This window comes from Echinops telfairi, unplaced genomic scaffold, assembly GCF_000313985.2.
Source record: "Echinops telfairi isolate 266 unplaced genomic scaffold, ASM31398v2 ScPeMD7_20;HRSCAF=75, whole genome shotgun sequence".
Taxonomy (NCBI): Eukaryota; Metazoa; Chordata; class Mammalia; order Afrosoricida; family Tenrecidae; genus Echinops; species Echinops telfairi.
The window spans coordinates 7,995,430-8,005,634 of NW_022103917.1; the positions used below are offsets into that span (position 1 = coordinate 7,995,430).

The 10,205-nt window shown below is 40.2% G+C and overlaps 1 pseudogene; it reads right to left on the bottom strand.

Moving 5' to 3' along the window:
• Window positions 1-7,381: 7,381 nt before the first annotated feature.
• Window positions 7,382-10,205, bottom strand: part of LOC101641152 — a 5,800-nt pseudogene continuing 2,976 nt past the window's right edge.

Consider the following 10,205-nt stretch of genomic DNA (forward strand, 5'->3'; position numbering starts at 1 on the left):
AGAGTGTAGGGGTGGAGTCTAGTCTGTCAATCAGTTCATAGCCAATGAGGCCTCTGTGTGGGAATGACCTTCACCTGAGAATTTTGGGAATTCCAGGATTTCCTCCTTGGACATGGGAGACAGACTCTTTCTCTCTCTACTCACTTCCTTGGAGACGCTACTGACAAGGCTCATTCTCTGTGGAGAAGACACATGGAGCAAGGCTGATGGAGCCAGACCTCTGGAACCAGAGAAGCCACGTGGAAAGCCCTGCCAGCACTGAGATGCTTACAACGCCACTGGCCTGTGATCATCCTGCATTCAGTGTCTTTGCATGTTTTGTGAGTCTGAAGAGGACTTTATAGATTGGTATCAGACATATGGGCTAACATCGGACTTAAGGGCTTGGACTGGACTGGCCTTGGATGTTTTCTCAATGTTCAATTATCCTTTATACAAAACTCTCTCTTATACTCATATGAGTTTCTATGGATTAATTTCTCTAGTCTACCTGGACTAACACAAAACTCAAGACGGATCAAAGGCCTAAATATAAATCACCCAATCCCCTTAACGCAAGGATACTTTGTTCTAAAAACCTGGCATTCCGTGATGCCCACCTTTCCAACACGATCACTGAAGACAAAATGGGTGCATAGAAAATGTGATGAAGAAAGTTGATGGTGCCCGGCTATTATTATAGTGTCTTGGGTCTTAAAGGATTGAAGGTAAACAAGCGGCCATGTACCAGGGAAGCAACAAAGCCCACATAGAAAAAGCACACTAGCTGTTGCAACCATGAGGCATCGATGGAATCAGTAACAGGCACCAGAAGACCCCAAACCAAAAAAAAAACACCATACTTTTGAGAACATGGGTGATCTCAGCAGAGACCCCAAGCCCATCTGTAGACAATAGGACATCCCCTCACAGAAGAATCACAAAGAAGTGATGAGTCAACCAGGGCGCAGTATAGCACTGATGATACGCACAATATTGTTCTGTTTTTTTGAGGCTTTCTCACCCCCCACAATCATGACCCCAGTCCTGCTTTTCAGTTCTGGCTGGACCAGAGCAAGTACACTACTACAGATAAGAGCTCACAACACACGGAATCCAGGTCAGATAAACCCCACAGTAACAGAAATGAGAGTATCGATACCAGGAGTGTTGGGAGAAGGTCGGGGGAGGAGGGGAGGAAGGAGTAACTGATCACACAAATGGACGAATCCACACACACATACACACACCAGGGGGATGAACAACAGAAACGTGGGTGAAGGGTAATTTAACAGGGGGTCATGTGGGTGGGAGTGGTGGCAGGGAGAGAAAAAAGAGGAGCTGATACCAAGGGCTCAAATAGAAAGTAAATGTTTAGAAAATGATGGCAACATATGTACAAATACGCTTGTATTTGTATGGATGTATGGAATGTTATAAGAGCTGTAAGAGCCACCAATAAAAGGATTAAACTTTTTTAAGAACATTAGCAGTAAGAGCAATATAAATTAAAACAAAGAGATATCACTTCACACTGATACTCTTGACAAAATTCAATAAAACATAAAATAATAAACATTGGAGAGGATGTAGAGATACAGTAATGCTTTTATATTGCCAGTGGGACCACAGAAGTGTACAAGCACTATGGAAATCAGTATAGCATGACACTTCCATAAACAAATGCAAATCCAAATACTTTATGATTCAGCAATCTCTCTGCTGGGTAAATACCCTAAAGAAATTCAAAGTATAACATAAACAGACATGTACACCTATGCTTATTGCAACAATTTCCACAGTCGTAAAAACATGGAAAACACCAAAAACCCCAATTATACAGGAATGTACAGCTCTGGTACCTTCGTAGTATGAAATGTGATGCATCGATAAAAAATTATGATAAATCTCTTAAACAATCCTAGACATGGACAAAACTAGAAAACCTTAGGCTTAGCAAACTTAATCAATCTTACAAAAATAGATATCTAATAGCACCACTGTTACAAGGAAAAATAAAGAAAAAGAAACACGGTTTATACACCAAGAGATGAGACTTTGATGATGACGAGGAGGCCACGGAGCTGCGTAGGAACAGGAAAAGGGGAGGGACTGGGGAACCAAAAAATGGAGAGTTTAGCAGGATATTGTTGATTTCATTTCTTGGGCTCTTTAATATATATAGCATGCTCCTTTTAAAACTAAACCAAAACGAAACAAAATCCCTCCAGATTCCTTACCCCTCAAACTGAAATAGTAGTTTGAGGGACTTTAAGAAGAAAAAAGAGGAAACGTAAAATTGAAATGGACTTGGGAGTCTGTGGTAAAAATAATTCACCTTCAAAAAATAAAAGCTGGTTAAAGATTTGCATTAATATAGCTCTATCTCTTTTTTATCATTTGACCTGAGATTTTTAAAAAGGTAAAGCTAGTAACAATCTGGTACAATGAAACACAAAGGGCTCATTATAGCTAACATTTTTGTATTAAGATAATTGGACATTTCCTTCAATATATTTCATCTTGCTGTGTGAGAACATGGATTTTTCACTTTAATTTTGTGATAAAATATTACACAGTAGATGCTCTCAAAATAAATTGAACTTCATTAGCTTCTCTTAATGGGTAAAAGCACATTCACAGCATAGGAACTTGCTTTTCCTCAAAATCAAAGAGTGAAACCACTCTACGCTTTCCTGATACTTCAAAGTATTAAAAGCTCCTGTCTCACATTAGTTTCAATCATGGCACAGTGACTGTCGATCAGAGTCTCAGATTCTAAGCATAATCTCTCCAAATGATCCAAATTACATTATAAAAATAAAACGGCAGCTCCAAAATATGCCATTCTAAGACAGGGTTTCTTAACAGAACACTACTGACATATTGGGTCCAGTAAGTCTTGACTGTGAAGGATGGCTCTGTACATTCTGGAGCCCTGAGGATATTAGTATCTTCCCAGCCTTGATATTGACAAACATTTCCAGACATTTGCTTTCCAGGAGGCAAAATTGTCTTAGATTAAAAAATATAGATCTGGTGCTGGTACGAACATTTTTTTAAAAAGTTGTGTCAATTGGCATAGCTCATCCACAAAGGCAATGTTTTACATCCTACTGCAGTGAGTAGTACTGGCTGTGATCTTAGAAGTTGGTGAACAGCCTTTTAATAGGTACAGTTATTTAAGAGTAGACTTGGAACCTCCATGGACTATATACATTCATCTCAAGAAAATGGATCACACAGTTATAGAAGTAGGCAAGTACAAGTCCAGACAGCTTCAGTGGAGCCCTGGTAGTGCAGTGGTTACTAGTTGGGCTGCCGGGCTGCAAGACTGCAAGGTCGGCAGTTCGAAACCACCACCTATTGCATGGAAGAAAGACAGGGCTTTCTACTCCTATAAAGAGATATGGTCTTAGAAACTCATGGAGGCCATTCTACCATTTCCTAAAGGGCCACGATGAGTTGGCATCAATAGCAGTGAGCTTGGTTTTTCGTTATACACTGGTTTGCTTCTCAATAAAACCCAGTCTAAGATACTACCCAATGGCAATGGCAGCCAAAGTTTATTTTATGCTATAGATTCTATCATACAAGATAGTATTTTAGACTATCTTAATTGATGACTATAATCTTACATTCATTATATCCAAATAAAAATATATGATTTAAATTAATTTCCTTATTTTAACTAATTTATTGATATCTAAAATAAAACGTGATGCAAATTAAAAAAGCACTACCCTCCCATCAAGATAAAGTGCCCATATACGAGGGGGTACTCCCCAAAAATGGAATTCCCTCTCTTCCACCCTCAAAGTTATGTATTTATATTTATTATACTAAACAACCTTATCACCTTCAAAGTACTCTCCATTATGCTTAATACATTTGTCAAATCTCCAATTCCATTCTTGGGAACATTTTTGAAACTCACCTGCTTGGATGGGTGAGAGCACCTCCCTCATTTTTCCCTTCACCTCTTCTACGTCGTCAAATCACTGTGGTTTCATGTCCCTCTTCATTCGCGGAAACAAAAGTCTCATGGAGCGAAGTCTGGTGAGTCAGGTGTGGGGGGGCATGAGAGGCATGCTGGGGGTTTTTGCGAAAAACTGGCACACTGAGATGGCTGCATGAGCAAGTGCATTGCTGTGGTGGAAAAACCAGTCCCCCATCTGTCACAAATGAGGCCTTTTGTGTCTCACACTATGACACAATTTTTCAGAACCTCTAAATAAAAAGCTTCATTAACAGTCTGACCTGGTGGAATGAACTCCAAATGCACTACAAGTCAACATTTTTGTCCATTTTGGAAGTTAACGGACATCAGGATGAGGTCTGTCATCAATCAACATTTCACTTTCTGAAACAAGAAAACCATTCATACACTTGAGTTTTTCCTATAGCATTGTCCTTGTAAGCTGTATTCAACATCACAACAGTTTCTGCAGCATTTTTTCCTAGCAGGAAACAAAATTTCACAGCTGCATGCTGTTCTCTAAATCAGCCATCACAACGAGGTTCAAAAGAAACTGTTTTCATGAAAAAATTCGCTGTCACCAGAGAACCTTCCCAGGCAACGCTACTGAGTGCACTAACTCAGAATGAGTTGCTCCATGCTCACAGAGCGGGGAAAAATGTGAACTACAAAGCTCCACTCCACCCAGTGCAATTCCGGGGTTTTTTTTGGGGGGTACCCCCTTGTATATGCCACCAATACTCAGTCATTAGAGATCTGAATAAAACAATGACACTTGGGAGCACAGACATGTATAGATTTAGATTCACACACACACACACACACACACACACACACACACACACTCACACACGAAGAAATACCAAGGCTGGCCATGTTGGTTGGTAAGGTTTTCTTCCTCTTAGAATTCTCTAAATAAATTCCCTTGCCACTCCCTATAAAAGAAGGAAAATAAAAACTGGTTTAACTGGGTATAGATTTTAGAGCAAGTCATTCAACCTTAAAAGGAATTGTTTCCTTTTATCTACAAAAATATAAAATTTCCCTAACTGGTACTCTCTGGTGACATCTTGGTATGTTGTGATTTGTTCTCCCTTCCCTGTCCTTTCAGTTCCATTTTGACACATTATTTACACATTTGTAAGTGTGCTGCCAAATAAAAAATAAAGACAATAACAACAGCTACTATGCATATCACTACCCTTGACTTAAAAATGACAGGAAGAAAACAGTGTAATACCAATTTAGACACACTGTCTTAACCAACAAGGAAAACACTTTTTTGTTTATTAAAAAATTTTTATTTTACATAGTACCAGTCAAGTTGCAATGAAGCCAATATAATCTGATGATGGCAGAAACACTTAAAGAATCATTTAAAGCTCATGTCTTTTGAACCTGTCATCCCACTTTGCAGACTTGATCATAGGAAATCATCCAAAAGATGGGGAAAGATAAGTCTGATAGTGAAAATAGTCAAGTAATCTGTTCAAATGTTTAATCAGCCACAAAAACATGATCATCACAAAGCTATGCAGCAACATGGAAAATACTTAGAATATAAACAAAGTGTCTTCTTTATAGTCACAATCCGCAATATGAAAAGATGACGGCTGCTAAGTCTTGTACTTCCACGGTGATACCATGGATGAGTACAAACACCAGAGAGAAAAGTGGCAAACACAAGAAGGAATTTAAAATGAATACAAATATTCTAGATAAGTGTAAAATTCATCAATATTTTTTACATTAGTAGGCATTGTTAATTATTTGAAGTTGCCATTAAATGTTTTTTTAAAAAACACTCACAGAAACATTTATTTCATTCTCAAAGGACACAGAACAATCATAAGGACTTATTAAGAAGTCTTAAGATAATTAAAAACTGCATTGGTCATAAAAGAGCGAGGAAAGTTGCTCCTAAGATTTTTTTTTATCATAACAATGTTCCTGCTCATTCTGTGAGGGTAGCAAGAATTCTGCTACAAGAATTTGGTTGGAAAACGTTACCCCATCCACCCTACAGCTCTAACTTTACCTCTTCCGGCTCTGTTTTGTTTCCAACAAGCAAAAAGATTCGAGTCCCTCAGGGATGCCAAAACTGGCACTGTGGCACAGTGTACTTTGAAGTTGTCATTGATAGGTGCCATTGAGTGGTTCTGACTCATGATGAGCCAATGTCATACAGAAACACTCCATGTAAAACTCTGTGCAGTCCTATCTCGTCCTCACAGATTGTAGGCATGAGCCTACTGTTAGGAAACAAGCTGACATACATGTGGTGGGTTAATTGAAGAGTGAAAAATTATGCAGGAAAGGATTAGAGAAATGGAAATACTGCCAACAGAAGTGTCTACACCAGTGGTTCTCAACCTTCCTAATGCCACGACCCTTTAATACAGTTTTCGTTGCTACTTCATCACTGTCATTTTGCTACTGTTATGAATCGGGCGACCCCTGTGAAAGGATCATTCGACACACACACACACCCCCAAGGGGTCGCAACCCACAGGTTGAGAACTGCTGGTCTAGACCTAGATGGAGGATATGTTAAAAAAAACAATAGCTTCACATTTTTCTGTTTTTTATCATAAAAATTGCTATGATTTTATAGTCAAACTTTTTTATTTACCCTCATAAATATAAAAAGCACACTTCATGAATTTACTATTTCTTTTGGTGGGTGGCTTCCTCACAATAGTGATTTTTATTGAATTCTTGCATTATAAAACATTGCAGGCGTCATAATTGTGAACATACCACTTGGCCAAACTGTAGTTATCTGGTTCACTGAGCATGATTTATGAAGGAAAGGAAATGCCCAAACCCTTTTAAAGTTGTTCCATTGCAACTGAGAAGAGGAGAGCTGTCTCAGCATTGAAACCCGGCAATTGAAACAAGTGACGTTCCCCTCCCCCATCAACAGAAATAGATAAATATATACCATACAGTCTTTGCACTCAAAAAAGTGCACAACTTAAAATGCAATGAACCTTCTTCCATTTCAAAGTTGGAGGGTTTGGGTCATTTATTTTTTAAGTGGCTTTTCAGCCTCAGCATCTTTACTGTGAAATAATCAATCATCTTCACAAAATGTTTATAGTGTCCTCAAGCTCAATTTTAAGACAAAGTGATTTTACTACTAGGTGCACACCACATGCCCTTGCTACACACTACCTCTCTTGACAAGTTCTGAAGTCATTCAAGGAGGTATGGTTAAAGCTGTAGTACTGAATGGTCTCAGTAAACACCGCACATTGTTTGTCACATTGCAACCTTGTTTTTAATTGAGTGACCACTGCTATCGAATCAGATAGCAACAATGGCCCAAAAAATGTTTCACTCTGACATAGTAGCAACTGAAGTTTCTGATTTTAACCCCTTGGCAACAAGATCCAAGTTCCCTCATTTGCACAGTAGCCCCTAAGACTCAAGAGGTTGAAACAACCAGCACAAGATACTGCACTTCGGATGGTAGCATTCGTCCGAAACGAAAGGCCAATGGACTGCACGTTGGTGGGCAATGGAACGAAGGCACCGGGAGAAGGTAAAAGTGAATGAAGTGTTAACGTCTTGCATATATCCTCCATCATAAACTCCATCGTTGACCAGGTCGCCTTTGATGGCGGCCTTTAACCCTCTCTGGGAACCACACCGTTCTTCCTCGTTTTAGCTTTGCTTGGCTGTCCTGGCTTCTGCTTTTCATGGTCAATGAATGGGCGACCCTTTTCAAGTCAGCTACGTCCAATGAAATGCACACGTCTCATGTTGTGTAATTGTAGCTTTTAGTAACTTTCCAAATTCTGTGAAGTCAGCTCTTGAAGATGGGTTCAGAGTATCTCTTCCAAAAGCTGTGTTATGAACACCAAAACTTTCTCTTTTTTATTTAAATCATTTTACTGGGGACTCATACAACTCTTATCAATCCATACATCAATGGAATCAGGCATGTTTGTACATATGTTGCCCTCATTATTTTCCAGATATTTACTTACTATTGAGCCCTTGGTATTCGCTCTTACCCCCACCCCCTCCTCATACCCCCCTGATTGTACATTGTTATTATTTTCTTTTGTTGTTGTTGTTGTTTTTTAATCATTTTATTAGGGGCTCATACAACTCTTATCACAATCCATACACACATCAATTGTGTAAAGTGCATTTGAATATTCATTGCCCTCATCATTCTCAAAACATTTCCTCTCCACTTAAACCCCCAGCATTAGGTCCTCATGTTCCCCTCCCTCCCCGCTCCCCCCTCCCTCATGAGCCCTTGATAGTTTATAAATTGTTATTTTGTCATATCTTGCCCTGTCCGACGTCTCCCTTCACCCACTTTTCTGTTGTCCGTCCCTCAGGGAGGAGGTCACATATAGTTCCTTGTAATTGGTTCCCTCTTTCCTACCCATTCTCCCTTTACCATCCCAGTATTGCCACTCACACCACTGGTCCTGTAGGGCTCATCCGCCCTGGATTCCCTGTATTTCCAGTTCCTATCTGTACCAGTGTACATTCTCTGTAACACCAAAACTTTCTTTAGCTAATTCGAGGTACCTCTTCCCATGATTTCTTTAGTCACAGTTTATCTGCTAATTGTTCTTCGGCTGTTAGCACTTTAGGATCTTCAGGTTCTTCTAACCCATTCTTAATTTCTTCTTGCCTTTTCCTTTGCTGCCATTCTTTTTCTTTGCTCTTCTCTAATACTTTTTTCTTTTCTGAAACTTCTACTCCTGTTTTTACTTTATTTTCCCCTTTTATTGCCCTCATCATCATCATCCCAGTTATCCTTGATGTCTTCGTCCTCTTCCTGACTTTCACAACAGTCCCCTTCGGCGGTGCCACCTCCCCCACCTTCCTTACCAGGTGCTCCACAAGACAACTAGTCCATGTCCCAGGACTCAGAGTCCCTTACTGCTGCATCCACCAATGCAGCCTGGGTGAGAGTGTGTTCCAGGGGGAAGTTATGTGAGCTACTTTTATTCCTTTTTTAAAAAATCATTTTATTTGGGGCTCGTACAACTCATCACAATCCACCCATCCATCCATTGCATCAAGCACATTTGTACATAGGTTGCCATCATCATTTTCAAAATGTTGTCTAGGAGCCCTAGGTATCAGCTCTTCATTTTCCCCTCCCCCTTCTCTCCCTCATGAACCCTTTATAATTTATAAATTATACTTATTTTTACATGTCTTACACTGTCCGATGTCTCCCTTCACCCAATTTTCTGTTGTCCATACCCCAGGAAGGGGGTTATATGTTGATCCTTGTGGTCATTTCCCCTTTCTCCCCTCACCTTCCCTTTACCCTCCTGGCATTGTTACTCCCATTATTGGTCCTGAGGGGTTTATCTGTCCTGGATTCCCTGTGTTTCCAGCTCTTATCTGTACCAGTGTACATGCACTGGTCTAGCCGGATTTGTAAGGTAGAATTGGGTAATAATAGTGGGGGGGGTGGGAGCATTCAAAAACTAGAGGAAAGTTGTATGTTTCATCAGTTTTCAACTGCACCCTGACTGGCTCGTCTCTTCCTTGTGACCCTTCTTATTTTTTTTAATCATTTTATTGGGGGCTCATACATCTCTTATCACAATCCATACATACATCAAATGTATAAAGCACACTTGTACATTCACTACCCTCATCACTCTCAAAACACTTGCTCTCCGTGTAAGCCCCTGGCATCAGCTCCTCATTTTTCTCATTTTTCCCCTCCCTCCCCACTCCCACTCATGAACCCTTAACAATTTATAAATTATTATTTTGTCATATCTTGCACTGTCCAATGTCTCCCTTCATCCACTTTTCTGTTGTCCGTCCCCCAAGGAGGAGGTTATATGTAGATCCTTGTAATCGGTTCCTCCTTTCTACCCCACCTCCCCTCCACCCTCCCGGTATCGCCACTCTCACGACTGGTCCTGAAGGGATCATCCACCCTGGATTCCCTTTATTTCCAGTTCCAATCTGTACCAGTGTACAACCCCTGGTCTAGCCAGACTTGTAAGGTAGAATTCATATCATGATAGTGGCAGAAAGGGGGAAGCATTTAGGAACTAGAGGAAAATTGTATGTTTCTTCGTTGCTACACTGCATCCTGACTTGCTCATCTTCTCCTCGAGACCCTTCTGTAAGGGGATGTGTGGTTGCCTACAGATGGCCTTTGGGTCCCCACTCTATTCTCTCCCTCATTCACAATGATATGATTTTTTGTTCTTTGATGCCTGATACCTGATCCCTTCGACACCTC